Source organism: Chelonia mydas, chromosome 1, assembly GCF_015237465.2.
Source record: "Chelonia mydas isolate rCheMyd1 chromosome 1, rCheMyd1.pri.v2, whole genome shotgun sequence".
In the NCBI taxonomy this organism is placed as follows: Eukaryota; Metazoa; Chordata; order Testudines; family Cheloniidae; genus Chelonia; species Chelonia mydas.
In genome coordinates this window covers 342,422,460-342,443,004 of record NC_057849.1, presented here as the reverse complement: position 1 = coordinate 342,443,004, position 20,545 = coordinate 342,422,460, and positions in this window count along the sequence as shown.

The window sequence follows — 20,545 nt, the reverse complement described above, 5'->3', positions numbered from 1 at the left end:
ACCTTTTTACATGCCTTTTGGGTCTCCGTGGAATCCTCTGACCAATTCCTGCTTCACTGAAAGAGGTCCCCAGAGGGACATTCCAGATGCCAGACGTGTCACTAGGGGAATACTGCAAGCTGTTGATTTAGTTTTCAAAAAGGCCCCAGTTCAGGACAACACTCGACAGTATTCACGGTGTGGGCTAATTTAGACCCGATCATCTTGTATTTATAGTTGGGCTTACATTTTCTAATGTGCTGCACATGTCAGCACTGAATTTCATTTGCCATTTTGTTGCCCAGTCACCCAGTTTAGTGAGGTCCCTTTGTAACTCTTTGTGGCCAGCTTTGGACTTAACGCTCTTGAGTAATTTTGCAAGTCTGCAAACTTTGCCACCTCACTGTTTACCCCTTTTTCTAGATCGTTTATGAATGTGTTGAACAGTGCTGGTCCCACTACAGATCCTTGGGGGACCCCTCTATTTACCTCTCTCCACTGTGAAAACTGACCATCTATTCTTACCCTTTGCTTCCTAGCTTTTAACCAGTGACTGATCCATGAGAGGACCTTCCCGCTTATCCTATGACTGCTTACTTTGCATCAGAGCTTTTGGTGTCGGACCTTGCAAAGGCTTTCTGAACATTCCCACCGCTGAGTTTCACTGGCACAGAGCTTCATGCATTGAGTCTGAGTGAAAACCGAACGTCAGAGTCACACGTGTGGGTATTCACGCGGGCGCACTTTGTGTTCTTGTACAATCAGGTTACAGAAACAATACCCTGTGATCAGTAGTGCAGTCGAGGATGAGTGCCGGAGAAGGGAGATTACCCACTTTTCATTTGGGGGATACGGCATTTACTCACGCTGATTCTCCCATGATAAGCAAATCCTGGCTTCACAACCACCACTGCTGATGTGTGCATTATCTACCAGCTGGCCATGCTCAGCAACAGATCAGCAGTGGCAATTATGGCTTGTAAAAAGCTGCAACAAGCCATCCAGTGCTACTGCATGTGTGGATTGACTGAGTACCTTTGACAGGTTTCAGAGTAGCAGCCGTGTTAATCTGTATTCGCAAAAAGAAAAGGAGGACTTGTGGCACCTTAGAGACTAACAGATGTATTTGAGCATAAGCTTTCATGAGCTACAGCCCACTTCATCGGATGCATTCAGTGGGAAATACCTTTGCTGACCACTGAAAGCATGTGACATTAATTATTTTTAAACAACTTTACATAACTGACTAGCCCCAAACCAATTCGTAATCAGGGTCTCTGCACCTTAGCACTGCCTGGCCTGGAACACCCAGAAGGTTAATTTACCCCTTCTTTTTTATAAAAAACCCCTGTGTGGTTACATGTGATTTCTCTGACCATTCACAACTCACCAGCACAACCCAACTTGCGAATACCTTCAGGGAGCGGCTGATAATTAATGCACAGAATTACAAAACAATGTGCTGAATAATTTCAAGTAATTAATTATGCTGAGGAAATGGCTGGATACAGGTGGGGGCTGGGAGTTCTCCATTTTCTCTTTCGCTTTGCAGTTCACCTCTAGCAGAGGCCCGGAATGAACTGTAATCATGCAGCTGGAAGTGGGGATCCCAGTTGCAGAACCCTTGGTTATAGCAGGGTTTTGAAGAGTCTTTTGAAGAACCCCTCCTCCAGCCCTAACTACACAGAACCTAACCGGCTGACAAAGCCACCAAAACGCCGAGAATCCAAAATCAAAACCCACAACTTTAGGGTCCAGTTAATACAGTAAACAGCCATGCAGCCAGAGGCTGCAGAGTCCAGGGATGAGAGTCCCTTTCCAAATCCATTGCAAGCCAGCTGTATAGGCGACTTGTACTGTTTGCAGCCTGCATGGGAGAGCTTTCAGGAGAGCTATTTATAGGGCTGCAAATAGGCTTGTCAGCAGGGGCTAATCTCTAGAGAATCAGGGCTACATTTTTAAAAAGGGGCCTCACCCTAACCTGGTCATCTCGGTGTGCACAATTGACTGCAAATACAAGGGATCTAGTCTATAAGCGTATAGCTGTCTGATTTGTCCGGGCAAAGGAGCATTTACAGCTCTCCGTGTCTCTAACTGTGACTGGAACTGACTCAAAGCACAGAGCTGAGAGTGCCAAGTTAAAAACTGCAAACCCACCCCCTCTTTCTCACTCAGAATCGGGCCCAGAACTTGCAGTGAGCAGGAGAAAATTATTGTGTGTATTACCATGGCATTTTTCGAGACTCCAGCCAAGGGCCGACCTAGCTGCCGGTATACGGGCTCAGGCAGGATTGTACTCAGGGCACCTAGGCCGAGCTGCCATGGCTATTTTTAGGCGCTAGCTCAAGCAGCTACTCAGGGAGGGACTCACGCACCCTTCTCAGCTCAAATGTAGATGTATCGGGAGTGATTTGCCCCTGGTGACCCAGGAAGCATCTGGGAGAGCCAGGAGCTGAGGGCAGGTGCCCTGAGTCCTACTGCAAGGCTGTAAGCACAGAACCATCCTTCCTCCATGACTGGTGGTTGAGAAAGGGAACCCAGTTCTGACCAAAAAAAAAAATAATCGTGTCGTTTAAGGAAAAAATGTTCTTACCTGCATTGCACCCGAGGCCCTGTCTGCACTACAGGGGTGACCCGTTGCCTTTTCTGCCAGCGTGACTGCAGTGGACTCCCCAGAGCTTCGCCTTATCTGGAGCAAAGGACCAATGGCGCTGTCAACAGCTGTGCACTGTTGCACATGCTTTTGTGCGTGTGGCCACGAGGTGTGTTAGACACGTCACGGCATGAAAGGCCCCTGGGATAAATGGAATCATAAGCCATTTGGAACAGCGGCTGGGCTCGTTGTTATATGTTTGTACAGCACCTACCACAATGAGGTCTTACCATAATCCAAATAATAAAAATGTGTCCCTAGCCTCCGTTTGCCAGAAGCTGGGAATGGGCGTGAGGCAATCGCTTGCTGATGCCCTGCTCTGTTCATTCCCTCTGGGGCACCTGGCACTGGCCACTGTCGGAAGACAGGACACTGGGCTAGATGGACCTTTGGTCTGACCCAGGATGGCCGCTTTGATGTCTTATGTTCTCAGGGCCGGCTTTAGGGAGTGCGGGGCCCGACTGGAACACCCGCTTGTACTCACCCGGTGGCGCTCCGGGTCTTGGGCGGCGGGTCCGTCACTCGCTCCGGGTCTTCGGCGGCACTAAAGGACCCGCTGCCTAGGTGCTGCCAAAGACCCGGCGTGCAGCCAGGGGAGTAAAACTTAAAAAGGTGCCAGTGCTGGGCCCTCTTAGGCGCAGGGCCCGATTCAGGGGAATCGGGGGAATCGGCCTAAAGCCAGCCCTGTATGTTCTTAATGACTAGACAAGCCTAAAGTTGATGGCAAAACTCCCATTACTTTCCCAGAGAGCAGGGTAAAGCCCTGGAGGAGAAGAACATGTAAAGTTGATTTAATAGCTTTCAGCCAGTACCTTCGCTGTGGGCTTAAAGTTGTGTTTGCAGGATCGGGGCCGTGCATGTTCCCACTGAGTTCAATGGAACGTCTCTCGTGCATAAAGTGACTCACGTGAGCGAGCGTTTGGGGGCTCAGAGATTAATCCTTACGAGCCTGATTCTGATCTCTTTTAGCGAGATGCAATCCAGAGTAACTGCACTGGAGTAACTAGTGGTGTAAACGCAATCTGGATCTGGCCCTGCCAAGCACTGGAGGAGCACTGGGTCTCCCAAATAACATCCCTGTATTACCGGGAAGGAAGCAGGACTTCTCCAATATATTTTGTCCATTTTTTGCCAGCGATTCTTTTCGCTGGGCAATAATATCACTTTGCAGCAGCAGTGGCCATCTGACTAGGTTTGCTACGGTGTGGGCCCAGCAGCTGGCAGATGCTGCTATGGAGAAGATGAGTTAAAAAAACCCAGGCCCGGTCTCCTTCTGCGAGAGGATTAAGCTGCAGCTCCAGCCTGGATGCTGGGCCCCGATGGGATGAGGAGGGGGATGGTGTAATATTGATGCAAAAGGCTTAGGAAGCTCGGCTGAAGCTCTGCATTAGCCAGGGAGCTCAGGCTAGCGCTGGCCCATTTCATCTCAGCTGCCCTCTCCACTGCTGAGAGAAAGCTCCCTGTTGAGATTGTTACCGGACTTTACCTCCCCACGTAGCCTCTCTATCGATCGGCTTCATTTCTGAACGCTCCAGCCCCGTCCCCGGCTTACCCTGAGCTTCCATTAGCAGGGATTATATGAAGTCATCTATATATATATGTATACACACACACACACATATATATAGGGCCAAGGTGCACTAGGATTCTGATTTGTGATCCAGACAGCATGCAAGGGTCAGAGATGTAACACCTGGCCCTGCTGTTCATCCCACCATCCCACACCCCACCCGTCCCAAGGATTGGGCACTGCCCAATGCCACCACAGCAGGAGCATGGCAAAATGGCTGCTTTCAGGATTGCCCAGCGACAAAATGGCTGCTTCTCTGCCCACCTCAGTGGCATATTAGTACATTCACTTCCTGGTTCCCTGAATTGACTGAACGTATGGGTAAGGTTGCCACCTGGGTAGGGTTTCTCAGGATTGTCCCTTTCTGTGGGGTAGCTGTCCTGGCTGAAACGGTTTGGCTGTCCTGGTTTTTTGTGCCTCCGAAGTGGCAACCCTATGTATGGGGCACAGAGGGTTCTGTGTGGGGCCTTCTCCCTATAAGAGGCGTCACAGCTGTGCCCCCCTTCCTGTACCCCTTGGTAGTGAGGGCTTGTAACTAATGCACTGAGATGAGATGCACAATGACTGTTCCGCTATCCTGGGCGGGTTCAACCGGACTCTCACCCCGTAGCAGAGAACAGGATTTTTCAACAATCCCTTTAAAAGGCGACAAACAAACCCAGTTTGCTGATTTCAACCCCATTCTCCTGTCCTGTATTGTCAGGTGGAACTTAATGGGGAGTGTGTTGGTTTTAGGAGAGCGCGTGGGAGAAAGTAAGGAAGCTGCGGGCTGGAGAGAGAAATAAAAATCAAAGGGAAAACATTAGGCTGGAAAAGCCACAAGGGAACAAGAAGAGTGAAAACCAAACAGACTGCAGGAGAGGAGCAGAAAAGAGAAAATCCAGGGGAAAAATATAAGGTGGAAAATGGGGCAGGGAGTGGGTATGAAAAATCAAACGCGGAGAGAATTAAAAAATAGGCGAGAAATTCAGCAGCAAAACGAACTCTCGTTGCAGACTGAATGGAATAAAGGGGACCCTCTTGACTTACGCTGGGGGTCACTCCAGACGCACCAGAGCAGAGTTTGAATCGTGAGCTTCAGCATCACGGCGCAGGGCTCTACGACTTGAGCTACAGGAGTAATTGCATTCCCTGATAGCAGTAGTAGGTTGTTATCCTGTAGCAGACTAGCCACACAAGGGGAACGTGATGCTTACTTTGCCAGCATGTTGTTACACCTGCTGAGCTTCTGAAGAATGGTTCTTCTCATGCTAATATTGGTATTAGTAATAACGTACAGCACAGGCTTCCCTTAGCTAGACAACGCAGGGAAGGTTGAATGCAAAAGTGAATCAGCTTTGAGGCGGGATTGGGGGGGTGGGACGACTCCAAACAGGTTTAAGTTACAGGAAAGGGGGTTTGTGAACCCAGAAGAAAGAGGTTGCCAACCTTCCAAAGTCCATGAGATTCGCTCAGTCTATTCCACAACACAGCTGGCTCCAAACGGAGATAAAACAATCAGCACATATGTGAGGCGATGCTCAATGGAAACCTAAGAATTCCCATCAGAAGATCAGGCGACTGTGCATTAGACTGACAGCCTAGCAGGCTCCTGCGGTGGGCGGCTCTCTGCTGTTACTGCTGGGCATGGATTTCAAAGGCCACAGTGCTTGAAAAGCATTTTACGGTGCCTCAGCGAGACGGGGCCCAGCAAATGCTCTGTAGCTGGGCTTTTAGCCTTTGGATTTTACTGCCCGGCTCTGAAACTAGCTGCTTCGCCCGCCAAACTAGATGGGATTACACAAGCCTGGCTAGGGGATCGACTGGGTGCAATCAGCACTCAGCTCCAGGCTGATTGGGTGTGGGGGAGACAGAGCCAGTTCATCTTCACTTCCTGTCCTAAACTGTTCTAGCCAGGGGTGGGATTTTCTTTGTGCATCAGAGGGCTGTGAATATTTTGCTCCTCTCCTTAATGAAACACCAGCCATGTAACCCTTAAACGACTGAAACGTGGTGATGATCTGATACTTCTGTTGCTTCTGTTACCCCAAAGCTGCAGCATTCAGATCCCACAGCGATGGGCAGGGACTCATGGGCATGGGATAGGAAGATTGATAGCTCCCTGTGGAGGACAAGTAGAGAGAAACTGAACTACACACTGTCCTCAGGGTCACTTTCCATGTCACTGGAATGTAGCCGCTCCTGACGTGCCACGTGGCAGCTGCTTATTGGCACAGAGCAGCTCAATATCTTAATTTAGGACAGGAAGTGGATATGGCTACCAATTGGAGCGGCCGGATGGGTTTGGGGGAGACAGAATGTAAATCACCCAGACCGGAATTTTTCCAGGACACCAGATCAAACTGCCCTATGCTTGCAAGACAAGTCACTGGATCTTTAATGACCACAGGTGGTCCAGACCAGCGCTTTAAGAAGTCTCAGAGTGAGGCCACTTCCTGCAGCACAGTGACCCCTAGCTCAGGCTGCGGGACTGGCCCAGTATTGAATCAGAGGGAAGAGTCTCATATCAAGTGCTGATTTTTTTTTTTTAAATGAACTATGGTTTGGGGTTTTTTTGTCACAATTGAAATTTCTGTGGGAAACGTCCCAGTTTTCAGCAACCAAAACCGGAAAAATTTCAGCCCAAAAACCGCAACATTTTGGGGTTTTGAACGATGTCTTCTACAGAACCAAAACCGTTTTTGTTTCACCAGCATTTTTCATGGGAAACAAAACCCATTTCCCAGCTGGCTCTAATCCTACCTGCCTGCGGCCTGCCTGCTAGGCTCCCTGGAGCACATGGGTGATGGGCTTGCTGAACTATGTTGCTTAGGAAAGGGGCTGTGGTGCAGACAGTGAGGAGGGACGCGTGATGCACTGTGGTCTTCATTCAACAGGAAGGGCCGTCGCCTTTGGCCAATATTTCTAACTACAGATGCCCTGTGGATCAGCTGAGTCTGGCAGGCCCAGAGACGGCGGACCGCCTTGCTCAAGGGGGGCGGGCGCCTTTGGTCCAGGGAGATGTGATGAATTTAGATTCACTGTTTTCTCTTTCCTGCCAGCATCTGCTCAATTTGGCTAGGGTTTTGATGATCCTCATCCAGGTCTGTGTGAGCTGTGTTGTGCTCCAGGGGGCACGGGAGGGGAGGGAAGGGGTATGTTGGGGGCGGTAGGTCAGTGGTCATGGACTGCAGGCAGCTGTAGGGTTCCACAAGGTCATAAGCAGCTTGGTCCCTTGGCTGGGTTCTATCCTTTCTGAGAAGGGAGAGCCACGAGGGGTCCACTAGCACGGTTGGGCCATATTCCCTACAGCAAGGCAGTAGTTGTTTGACCAGAGTGGAGAGCGATTCCCAGGCCCCCAACACCAAGATCAAATATAGGGTGTGGCCGGCCTTGTAGGCAAGCTCTTCTGGTTGAATCCCATGGTAGGAGGGGTAGACGTGAGGTCTGGGAACAGTGTGCCTGAGTTACCAATGTGAGCACTGAAGACTCTCAGTAACAATGAACCATGGAGACCCACCATCAACTGGAAGCAGCTCTTGGCCTTGCACAGAGAGTCACCACACTGATAGGGTGGCTTGTCAATGGGAAGAACCTTCCCCCTCCCCCCCAATCAAAAGGTCTGGCGGAGCTTCTCCCTGCCTGCAGGCCCCAGGGGAAGGGATCAATTTCCTTTCCCATACACCCTTTATTCTCATCCCTTTGTCTGTAGGAAAAGACCCCAGCTCCAGCAGACACTAGGAAATCTACAGGGAGGGCTAGGTACCTAGGCACCCGATCCAAAGCCTATTGAAATCAGAGGAAACACTTCAAAGGGCTTTGGATCGGGCCTTTACGTACTTAGCTCGCTAGCAGGATTCCTCGCCCTGGACACTGTTGTGAGTGGCAGTGTGCCTGGCCTTTGGCAGTAACACTTTTCGCAAGGGTAAAAGCATTTGCTGAAAGCTTACTTCCTTAGTGTTTGCCCAGCGCTTTGAGATCCCCAGCCCGCAGGCTCTCTAGGGCCAAGGTAGTGTTATTACCAGCGAAGGGAGATCTGGACTGGGAGTGACTCCGATGCGTACAGGAAGCAGAGGGGGGCTCGCCCACGGGGGGCCTCTTGTGAGAACTGGGCCTACCCATTTGCCCCCATTGCGAGTTTGACTGTGAAAAGTGAGTGTAAGTTCACAGGGTGTCCCAATAACCTGTACCAACAAGCGCTGATGGGAAAAGGTAGGAAAGCGAGCCAGGGACACTTGCTATTCCACCCTGTCCCCGTGCACTTGGCTAATACTCTAGTAACAGTGGAACGGAGTGGGCTGCCATTCCATGAGTAACAACTCATCCTCGCTGCATTTCAAAAGCCGGACTGTTTGAGCTCTTTATTTCACAAACACAGAGACGAGCAGCCAAGGTGATGCCCGGACGTTGCCCACAGCTGTGCCAATCCCATGCAGCTGTAACCATCCCTTGGTCTCCGCAGCCTAAGACCAATACCAAGAAGTCACAGGGAGATTTTTCTGCTCTGCCGCTCCCCCGCAAGGTGACTTCATTCCTTCTCTTGTCTGAGCCCCCATAAATATTTCAGTATCATGTATCCCTCGCTGTAACACAGCCGGCACGAGAGATGGCCTCCGATAATGACAAACAGAGGCGGTCATGCTAGACAAGTCCCCTAATTAATAATCCCAACAACAGCAGCATCAGCAGGGCTCAAAATCCCATAATCGTCTCCTCATGCATAGGTGCTAGAACTATATACTATATTCCATCATATACAGGGTTTGCAGCTCGGTTCATTGGCTCTCAGCACCCCCACTTTACAAATTGTTCCCGCGCCCCTGCTCTCAGGCTCAGGACCTTACTCCTACCCTGGCGGGAAGAGGGTGGGAGCTGGGGGTGGGCAGGCATCAAAGCGTCCTACGTCTGTAGCCTTCAGGAAAGAACATTGTTACAACCCCCCCCACGGAACACCGCTCTGCTGGGATACAGTCTGGGAACTGGCTCTGCGGTGCTGAAGGTGTTAATTACTGGAAGACAGAGGACTAGCGGGAATACTGGAGACCAGGGTAAGGATTGGCAGTCTCCATCCCTCGACAGAGGGGTGGATGCTGTAAGCCAGGGGCTAGGACGATGGCTGGGAGACTTGCCCTGCTGGACTGTGGGTTCAAATCAAGCAGTGGACAGCAGCGAGGGGAAGCCATTCCCATCCATGCAGATGCACTGTCTCCTTGTCTTAGTTTCTCCATCCTTGGTCCACGCACAATTCCAGCTTCTGCCCTCGCCACTGCTCTTGTTAAGGTCTCTGGCTTCTCTGTTCCATCCTGCATCATCTCCCCCATTCTCTCTAATATTGCCCACCCTTGGCTCTCACAGCACGGCCCTCTCCTAGCTCACCTCCTGCCTCTAGCCGTGCTTTCAGCATCTCTTTCGCTGGGTCCTCCTCCCCTCTCTCAATTTCCCACGGGGCTCTTGTCCTTGGCATCCTCCCTTTCTCGCTCCAAACCCTCTCTCTGGGTGATCTAATCAGTTGGCCCACCTCTTGAATACTGCGTGCAGATGTGGTCGCCCCATCTCAAAAAAGATATACGGGAATTGGGAAAGATTCAGAAAAGGGCAACAAAAATTATTAGGGGCATCGAACAGCTTCCGTATCAGGAGAGATTAATAAGACTGGGACTTCTCAGTTTGGAAGAGAAGACTAAGGGGGGATATGATAGAGGTCTATAAAATCATGACTGCTGTGGAGAAAGTAAATAAGGAAGTGTTACTTACTCCTTCTCATAACACAAGAACTAGGGATCACCTAATGAAATTAATAGGCAACAGGTTTAAAATAAACAAAAGGAAGTATTTCTTCACACAATGCACAGTCAACCTGTGGAACTCCTTGCCAGAGGATGTTGTGAAGACCAAGACCTGCACTATAAGGTGGGTAGAAAGTTGGCTAGATTGTCGGGCTCAACGGGTAGTGATCAATGGCTCCATGTCTAGTTGGCAGCCGGTGTCAAGTGGAGGGCCCCAGGGGTCGGTCCTGGGGCCGGTTTTGTTCAATATCTTCATAAATGATCTGGAGGATGGTGTGGATTGCACTCTCAGCAAATTTGCGGATGATACTAAACTGGGAGGAGTGGTAGATACGCTGGAGGGGAGGGATAGGATACAGAAGGACCTAGACAAATTGGAGGATTGGGCCAAAAGAAATCTGATGAGGTTCAATAAGGATAAGTGCAGGGTCCTGCACTTAGGACGGAAGAATCCAATGCACCGCTACAGACTAGGGACCGAATGGCTAGGCAGCAGTTCTGCGGAAAAGGACCTAGGGGTGACAGTGGACGACAAGCTGGATATGAGTCAGCAGTGTGCCCTTGTTGCCAAAAAGGCCAGTGGCATTTTGGGATGTATAAGTAGGGGCATAGCGAGCAGATCGAGGGACGTGATCGTTCCCCTCTATTCGACATTGGTGAGGCCTCATCTGGAGTACTGTGTCCAGTTTTGGGCCCCACACTACAAGAAGGATGTGGATAAATTGGAGAGAGTCCAGTGAAGGGCAACAAAAATGATTAGGGGTCTAGAACACATGACTTATGAGGAGAGGCTGAGGGAGCTGGGATTGTTTAGTCTACAGAAGAGAAGAATGAGGGGGGATTTGATAGCTGCTTTCAACTACCTGAAAGGGGGTTCCAAAGAGGATGGCTCTAGACTGTTCTCAATGGTAGCAGATGACAGAACGAGGAGTAATGGTCTCAAGTTGCAGTGGGGGAGGTTTAGATTGGATATTAGGAAAAACTTTTTCACTAAGAGGGTGGTGAAACACTGGAATGCGTTACCTAGGGAGGTGGTAGAATCTCCTTCCTTAGAGGTTTTTAAGGTCAGGCTTGACCAAGCCCTGGCTGGGATGATTTAACTGGGACTTGGTCCTGCTTCGAGCAGGGGGTTGGACTAGATGACCTTCTGAGGTCCCTTCCAACCCTGATATTCTATGATTCTATGATTCTAAGACTATAAAAGGGTTCAAAAAAGAAATAGATAAATTCATGGAGGATCAATGGCTATTAGCCAGGATGGGCAGGGATGGTGTCCCTAGCCTCTGTTTGTCAGAAGCTGGGCATGGGCGACAGGGGATGGATCAGTTGATGACTACCTGTTCTGTTCATTCCCTCTGTGGCACCTGGCACTGGCCACTGTTGGAAGACAGGACACTGGGCTAGATGGACCTTTGGTCTGACCCAGTCTGGCCGTTCTTATGTTCAATGCCATCTTCACATCAATGATTCCCTGCTCCAGTCTCCCATCCCAGTGTATTTCTCTGATGTCTCACTACTGGGTCCTCTTCCTCCACCATATCAAGTGCAAGCTTCTTCTTCTCGTTAATCTGCCCCTTCTCATCCCATGGCCTTCATTTCTTAGCACATTGCCATTCTCCTCTTTGCCAGCACAGCCAGTCTGGGCGCCCCATTTGACTGCTTCTCCCACCGCCATGCCTCATGGTAAGATAATGAACAAATGTGTTTTAAAAAAAGATCAGTATCTGGGGGCAGATGATTGTGAACTGAAAAACCAGGCTAAATTCAATGACAAAGTTGCTGGCTATGAACACGCAACCAATGATTCTCCCCCATCTATACGTGACCTACACAGGATACATGTTAGCAATGATTCCTGTCTTGATTCATGGACTCCCAGTCCCTCTTAAACAGGAGACATTTAATGAACAACTAAATATTACAGACACAAATTAACAGCCTTCCACACTGCTCCCATTCCAGCTTGATCCAGCTTGTTTACCAGGAACAACACCCTGCTGGAACTCTATGCAGCATGGAGACGTCTAGTGGCTGAGTGATAGAACTGCAAGTAAACATCTCTGCTAAAACTGGTTGGAAATTTTTTGTTTAAACTTTTTTTTTTGGGGGGTCAAAAAATGCCAATTTGTCAAAAGCTGAACTGTTCCAGGGGAATGGGTTAGTTTCAACAAATTTCCCAACTCAAAAAAGTGTTGCTTTTTTTTTTTTTCCATAAATGATCACACGTGCCATCTGACATTCACAAAACGAAAGGTTTTGGTTTTTCATTTTCAAACAATTTTTTGTTTTGAAATTTAACTTGATTTGCACTAAAAAAAGGTCAAAATCAGAACAAGATATTTTTAAATCTACCTGAACCAAAAAAAACCAACAAAAAACGTTTGGCTCGCCAGTTTGCGGAAACGTTCAATATTGATTTCAGAGTAACAGCCGTGTTAGTCTGTATTCGCAAAAAGAAAAGGAGTACTTGTGGCACCTTAGAGACTAACCAATTTATTTGAGCATAAGCTTTCGTGAGCTACAGCTCACTTCATCGGATGCATACTGTGGAAACTGCAGAAGAGGTTCCATCCTGTTTCAAGACAGGAACATTTTTCAGAACCTTGACAATTGTAGCAGGATGAGAAACCCATTTCCTGTCCAGCACTACTCACTGCAGCTCTCCGCTACGGGACTCAGATCTTTAGCTCAAACCCAAGGGGCTCCTGATTTAGTCTCGGAGATTCCCAGATTCAATCCCCAGTGACAACTAACATGATGGTCATTACAAGTGGTTTGCCCAGCTGTAGCCAAATCTGATCAGCTTGTCCTCAAGGGAAGGAAACCCCCCATGAGTTGACTCATTTTGGCTACAGGAGAAACATGATTTTGGTAATTAAATATTCATGGTAAATAGGCCCAATGGCCTGTGATGGGATGTTAGATGGGGTTGGATCTGAGTTACCCAGGAAAGAATTTTCTGTAGTATCTGGCAGGTGAATCTTGCTCATATGCTCAGGGTTTAGCTGATCGCCATATTTGGGGTTAGGAAGGAATTTTCCTCCAGGGCAGATTGGAAGAGGCCCTGGAGTTTTTTCGCCTTCCTCTGAAGCATGGGGCACGGGTCACTTGCTGGAGGATTCTCTGCTCCTTGAAGTCTTTAAACCACGATTTGAGGACTTCAATAGCTCAGACATAGGGGAGAGGTTTTTCACAGGAGTGGGTGGGTGAGATTCTGTGGCCTGAATTGTGCAGGTCAGACTAGATGATCATGATGGTCCCTTCTGACCTTAGTATCTGTGAATCTATGAAACAGTTGCCAGCATCATATTTTCTTGCTGGGAAAGCAAATTGCAGATGCAGGTTGTGGTGAGAAAGGTCAGCTTTGAAGACTGGCTCCAGGCTTCCTCCTCCTGGAGCTGGCTACTGAGGCACACCAGGGACAGCTAACTTGCCGAGCAAGTCTATCTACCCTGCTTCCACCACTGAGGGGATGGGCGGGAATAGCCGCTTTCTGTGGGAGTGGGAGATAGACTTCTATTGCCCCCAGCACCAGAGAGAGCAGAGAACCAGAGAAGCCCATTTGGGGAAGGTGTGTGAAGCAGCCACTAGCTGATCTGAAGAGAAGAGGAAGCACATGGCAACTCCGGGAGAGGCCCATGTGCTGCAGGATGGAATGGGAAAAGCGCAGAGGTGAAAGTAAACCCGGTATGGTCTGGTACGGCGTACCAGCAAGAGCTGGTACACTGCTGACCTTACCAACATGGGGCAGCTTCCCCAGGCCCCGGGCCCTTTAAATTGCAGCCAGAGCCCCACAGCCAGAGCCCCAGAGCTCCAGCGGTGATTTAAAGGGCCCGGGGCTCCTGGCCGTAGCTATCACAGTGGCGCCCCTGGCCCTTTAAATCACTATTTAAAGGGTCTGGGGATTTAAAGGGCCCGCCTCTTCTGGTTGAGGCCCCGCCCCTTCCAGTCGAGGCCCCACCCCCCTGCTCAGGACCCCGACCCTGCGTACTGGTAAGTCCTTTAAGTTACTTTCAGCCCTGGAAAAGCTGGGGGAGGGCTCTCAGTCTGCACCTGGGTGCTGCGAAATGGTTACTCCTACAAGCATCCACCGGCACACTGGGTGCTTCACACAACCACGCAGAGACACAGGCCCTGCCCCAAAAGGAATATAGACAGGAGACAAGTGATGGCCATAAAGTAACAAAACAGGTGGGGAAGAGGCAGGTGGGACAAGGGCTGCAAGAACAATTTATTTCCCAACCTGCTCTGCAATCCCAGCCCAGACTCACCCCTCTCCTGGAGTCTGGGTTTATCAACTAAGAAATCAACGATGAGATAAGTGACAAGAAAGTTGAGCTCTAACCTTCTCCCCTGACTTGGCTTTTCCTGCAGTTCCTCCTGGCAGACTGCTCAGCCCACACTCTAGATACTCTCCTGCTAGAAAGCCACACCTACCTCCCTTATGTCCAGGTGGGACAGAGTCACTCATGCCAGTGACTCAGCAGAACCTACTCAACCCTTTCCCAGCGGACTGACCACCTGCGAACGGGACAGGGTGCTTCAAGCTAGCCCGTGACATACAATTGCTAGGTAAGGGACAGGCACCGCTCCACGGCTCTGCAAGATTCTTGAATTAACTCCCTTCTCATCGAGGGGAAGGCAGGAAGGCGTCTTAGGGAAGGGGAATTTCAGGCGATGGAGGCAGCTCGGTGCACAGATGGCAGGAGGGTGTCTAAAGCACAGCGTGGAGCGTGGAATACGCCAGGAGTAGGAGAAAGAACTTCAAGAACAAGGGAGGATGGGGAAGAGGGAGGCCATGAAGCAGACAGGGTCAGAGGCATGGGTGTGGAAGGAGCGAGGTTTGCCCGTGAAGGCCAGGCCAAAGAGCGTGAACAAGGGGGAACCGGCGGGGGGCACTTAAGGAGAGGGAATGATGTGGTCACAACGGGCCTGTAAGGTGATTTTGGTGGTAGATTGCCAGACGCATGGGCAGGAGGAGGTTGTCGCAGCAGCACGAATGACCTTGACGTGAGAGGGAATGTGAGCTGCAGCCGCGCGCCGGACCGTGGATGCTGTCTGGGAGAGCGCCCAGCTCTGGGTACCACGTCCTGCCCAGTTCATGCTGCGTCTCACACAGGCAATGTGCTGAAGCCACTGCTCCACGAGGCACACATTGTGGCAATGTCGCCGAGTGGTTACAGCTGGGCACTGGCAGTGTAGACGTTCCCACTTGGGCTGGAGATCAAGCTCTGAGAGCCACTCCCTGCCCACTGCTGGGCTTCAGAGCCCAAGCGGTAGGGTGACCAGATGTCCTGATTTTATAGGGACAGTCCTGATCTTTAGAGGCGCCTATTACCCCCCACCCCTGTCCCAGTTGTTCACACTTGCTGTCTGGTCACCCTCCCGTGTGGGAACGTTGACACAGGCATTTTTAGCCCCGCAGCAGAAGCCCGGGTCAGCTGACCGGGCTCTAAGGCTTGTGGCTGTGTAGACATAACCTCAGGGGCTTTGAACTCCTTGGGCGAGAGGGAGGGTCGGTGGCGGTGCGAAAGGTGAGTATTTAACAAATGGGATCACAGCGCCGCAGAGACCCCGGCCTGCATTCACGGAGCTGCCACGGGGCAGAGAGAGGCAGCCCTTTATGCCCAAGCAATGCCGCTCTGTGCCATTGCTCTGGCTCGCCGGAAAGCAGCCTGGCCCCAGGTCTCAACACGCAGGCTGAGTTCCTTTCTCCATCAGCTCATCATGCATTAGTAATGGCCACCAATCTGCCCGGAGCTGACGGCCCTTTTTCCAGCTCCGGGGGGGGGGAGCTGCAGGAAGTAACCAGAGCCCGCAGCGCCTGGCTGAGTAGAGCAGGCTCAGGTATCATCTGTGTTCTCGATTTCCCGTGCACAGGAAGGGTCAGCGAGCCAGGCACACCTACAGCCACGCCACCCAGGGCTGGCCTGAGGCGGCCTCGATCCACCAGCAGGGCCTTCTCCTAAAGCCTCGTGCAGCCGTCTCCAGCCAGGGGTCAAAGGCATCGAGCTGAACCACCCCACTGGGACGCAGGCTGTGTGGGGAGCTCTCAGCTCTGCCTCAAGTCTCAGGACATCGGGCAGCACCAGAGGAAGGCTGGATGGAGGAGTCCTCAGCAAGCAGCAGCTCCTGATGCTGCTGGTTGGGTTACAATCATAATCATAGACTATCAGGGCTGGAAGGGACCTCAGGAGGTCATCTAGTCCAACCCCCAGATCCCTAAATGGCCTCCTCAAGGATTGAACTCACAACCCTGGGTTTAGCAGGCCGAGGCTCAAACCACTGAGCTATCCCTTCCCCCTGTAATGCTGGAGATTTATGATTTGTATTATGGAAGTCCCAGTTGAGACCAGGGCCACACAGAGAGACAGCCCTGCCCCGAAGAGCTGAGAGTCTAACAGACAAGACAGGTGAAGGATGGAGGGGAGCCAGAGGCACAGAGCAGGGAGACAACATGCCCATGCTCGCAGAGCGGGGACCAGCAGTAGAAGCCAGGCCAGCTATAACCCGGGGAGAAGCCAGGATCTCCCAGTCCAAAAACCCCAGGCTTCTCTTGCTTGCCCCAAGGCGAGCGGCTCTGGGTTTGTTAGCTGCAGGGGCAGGAGCTTAATCGAGGGCTTTCAAAATAAAACCTGTGGCCTCTTAAAGGCAGTGGCTCCGTGCAGCCAGACGCCTCCACACAGCTGCTGGTTGGGTCCCAATGGGCTCTTTGCTCCCCGGTGCCGGGGTTTTCCCCGGAGTGGGAACATTCCCCCTGCAACAGGTGCCTGGGCCTGACCCAGTCGGGCTAACCTCACTTCACCGCGTTAAGCGGCTGGGTGTCAGATCTGGACAAAGGACCTGCCGTAAGCCTGCTGTGTGCGTCCTTTTCAGCCAGGCCTGACGTAAGCCGGGGAGGAGCCGCCCACGGAGACCCAGCCTGCCCTGCCAGAATGGCCCTCCGCTGGGGAGGGCACCGGGCAGTGGGCGCAGCAAAGACGGAGGCTGCAGCTATGGGGGATTACACTCGTGTTGCTCACGGGGAACCATGCTTCCCTCCCACTAGTCTCCTCCACACCCACGCACGCCACCCCCTTGGCGAAACACAACACTGGACCCTGCAGGGACCTCAGCCTGGCCCCGAGCTCAGGGCAGCTATGAAATAAACCTGGGGGAACAGGAAATGCTGCAGCCCCAGCGTGGGGGTCAGGCTTTGGCCAGCACAGCATGGAGTGCGAGGCCAGACAGGACCAGATCATCTCATCTGATCTCCTAGGAATAAACAGAGCCTGGCACAGCATCTCTGTAAAGGCCTTTCCAATGGGGTGTGTGGGATGGGGCAGGTGATCGGAGACACGCCGTGCAGCCGTTCTCCAGCGCGTTACCGGGTCGGGTCCAGCCTGGGCTGGCTGCGGGGAAAGCTATACCCTGCGGCTGGCTGCGTGGGGGCCCTTATCTGAAATGAGCTGGGTCCGGGGAGCTGCGGCCCGTTTGCAGCGAACAGGGGCCAGTCATGTTCCGTGGCCGGAGGCCGACCCAGAGGCCAAGGACTGAACGGGCCATTGAGAGCGAGCCCTGGCTGCTCGCTGGAGCAGATACCTCCGGGTTGGGGCTGGGGGTGCAATAGTCACAGGCTGGGCTGAGGGACCCTTCCGCTGCCCTGGCCTCAGGGCTTATATGCCAACGGCAGCTCCGGGGCTGCCTTCCACCTACAGCAGAGAGAAGTGGGGCTTTTAGATGAGGGTCCAGGCCGATTCCAGCATCACGCAGGAGAGATGCCCCGAAGTGGGGGGGGTCCCCCACTGGGCCAGGGAGACCAAGGCCAGCTAGGCCCTCAGTCACGAGCACCAAGGGGCATCTGCAGCTGCCTGGTGTCAAAGCTGGGCGGGGGGCTGGGAAATGGGCCCCTTGGTACAGCGGTGCAATCCGGGAGGTGCTGCAGCACGTTCCTTCGGGGGGGGGGGGGGGTGTCACATGACCCGGTATCTTGGCTCAGGCCTGTCAAGCCTAGATGACATCATCCCAGCTGGAGCCCGGTGCCTGGCCCGCGCTGCCAGCACCGCAGAGCCGCAGAGCCTGAATTATTTAGTACGAGCTGGAGTTACTGCTTCGACCTCATCCGCGGCGCTGCAGCTGCAGCAGCCCCTCCCCCCGCATGGCCCCCCCTTCCCTGGGCCCTGCTTCGCCAAGCCCCAGGGGCTGAAGTTGCTCGGGAACCCCTGCGCCTGAGCTTCGTCCGGCCCCGTCCCTCAGCTCCGCTGCGTGGCATCAGCAGGGCCTGGACTGCACTGCGGACCCAGCCAGCTGCATCTTCCTGCCCCGGCCCACAAATGGGGGGACGTCACCCCGTGGATACAGCTCCAGGAGTCAGGCACGCTCACTCCGGGTCCAGCCTGCGGTTTTGGGGGTGCCATGGTCGCCTTTGACGTTTGATCCCATGCCCTCTGGAGCAACCCCCCACGTCTCAACCGCTTGAGCTCCAAAGCCAGGCCCTGTAACAGCTTCCCATGATCTGCGGGTCAGGGAGAGACAGGCAGACAGTTACAACTGCATTTCTCTGCCCTTTGGTCCCAGCTGGCTTTAACCCCACTGCAGTGCCAGGCGTGACACACCGCTGCGGGTCTCTCGCAGGCTGGCAGGTCCTTTGCAACCGACAGATAAGGTCATGGGGACAGGAGTGGAAGGGTAACTTCCCCCCGCCTCCCTGCCGCTACAGGGGAGCCAGAGACGAAGGCAACTCATTGCCAACTTCCCCTCCAAGCCTGGGAAGTTCCATCCTGGCCCTCTGGGATGTGGTCATCTTAGTGGGAGCGGGAGAAAGGGCTGCCCCACCCCTGCCTGTCTGTGCCCCTGGGGCCAAACAGAGGGGAGGGGGACCGGACCGCACCCTAGAGACCCTGACTGAGTGCTCAGCTACTGTAGGATGCCCAGAGAGCAGCCACGGCCAAGTGTGATTTCATGTTTGGTCTGGAGGTTACCTCGCGGCGGCAGAGGGTCCATGGTTATCAGGGCTTTTGCTAGCCCTAGGCTAGATCACAGCCCCAAGCACTCCCTGGAGTTGCACCTGAAAGTCCCAGGGACCCTTCAGCTAAGAGAACCTGGTGCATGGGCCAGCGTGCCACCAATCCCTGCACTCCCTAGCTTGCTGTGCTAGCTTCCCCCTGGGGCTAGGATCCACCCCGAGACCCCGCTGCTAGGCTCCAGAGCCCTGTGGAGACAGGGACTTTGTTCTCTTCAGCCCAGGCAGCGTGCACAGGGGAGGAGAGAAAGGCGTGCCCTCCTCCCCCGGGCTAGGCTTCCCCTCAAAGGAAGGGGTGCCATTCCCACGGCGCTACTGGAAAGTGGCAGGTCTGGAGGAACAGCACTGAGCCCAGCAGGACTTAAGACCACACAACACCATGCCAAGCAGAGAGCAGACACGCTGGATTGGTGCAGGAGGTCAGATTATGCCCGGACTTCCTCCTTCCTATCCGCCTGCTGTCTAGCTAGTACAGGGCTTAAAGATAAGGGACATTAGAAGGCACCCAAGCACATGCAGGAGCTACTTCCAGAGGGTTTTCCCCAAAGGGAGGAAGGACGGTCACATGCTTAAAGCAAAGAGCGAGGTCGCAAAGACTCCCTCCGTGTGGCCCCGCTGCCCTGAATGAGTCACTGCACCGATCTACACCTCCATTTCCACCCTATCTGAACCTGGGATCCCGGCGCTCACCTAGCTCCTGGTGAGGATCATCACATGGGAAGTGCTTCGAGAAACTCTGCTGGGAGGAGCTCCCGAGAAATGAGGCCCCATGCCTTGTTTGACCGATGTGGGGGGTTAGCATAACCACAGGCGTCTAGTTAAACCGAACCCGAGTTCCTAGACTCGGAGTCTCTCTCGCTCCTGAGTTTTGCAGCCCTCTGGGCCGATCCCAACTCAGTCACTTTTGCTAGAAGTACGGATGTAAGCAGTGTCAGGATGAGCTCCACCCTGACATCTGGTGGTGAGGTGTGGCAAGTTGTGGAAAAGAACTTCAGGGGCTGATCTCATTTGCATAGGCACACCCACCCCGCCTAGAATGAGGCCATAGCTGCGCAAATGGTCACTTTGGCTGCTGTGGGATCCCCAGTGTCTCTGTTATTGGGGCAGGAAGAATAAATTGTTATTACCCTGATTATGGGAACTGTGCTTGGAACTGTACTTGGCCTTTTGTTATGATGGAGGGACTTACCATCAACTAAGTAGCACTCGCTAGGCAAGGGTCATGGGTTCCAAAACTGTGTGACTTGAGAGAGGCTGGGGACAAGTATTAATACTTGGTGGCATGGGCCCCTTGGTGAGGGCCTTACATGCTAATTGTACTTTCTTCTCTCTCTCTCTCCACTGTGGAATATCAGAGCTAATTTTGATTCCATTAGGAGTCTGGTTACAGGCTGCTGAGCTCACTTTGGGCTAATGGTGCACCAGCACTGAGGCTCCCCTACTACAAGCTGAATTCACCTAAGAGCTGAAATCGCTGAGCGTTGTGTTAAGTAGTGGGGGAGCCTGAAGATATATTGTGGAGCCGTTTGCAGGACGGCTGGAGTGCCTTGTGGACAGGCTGGTGGAGCAGTTTGTAG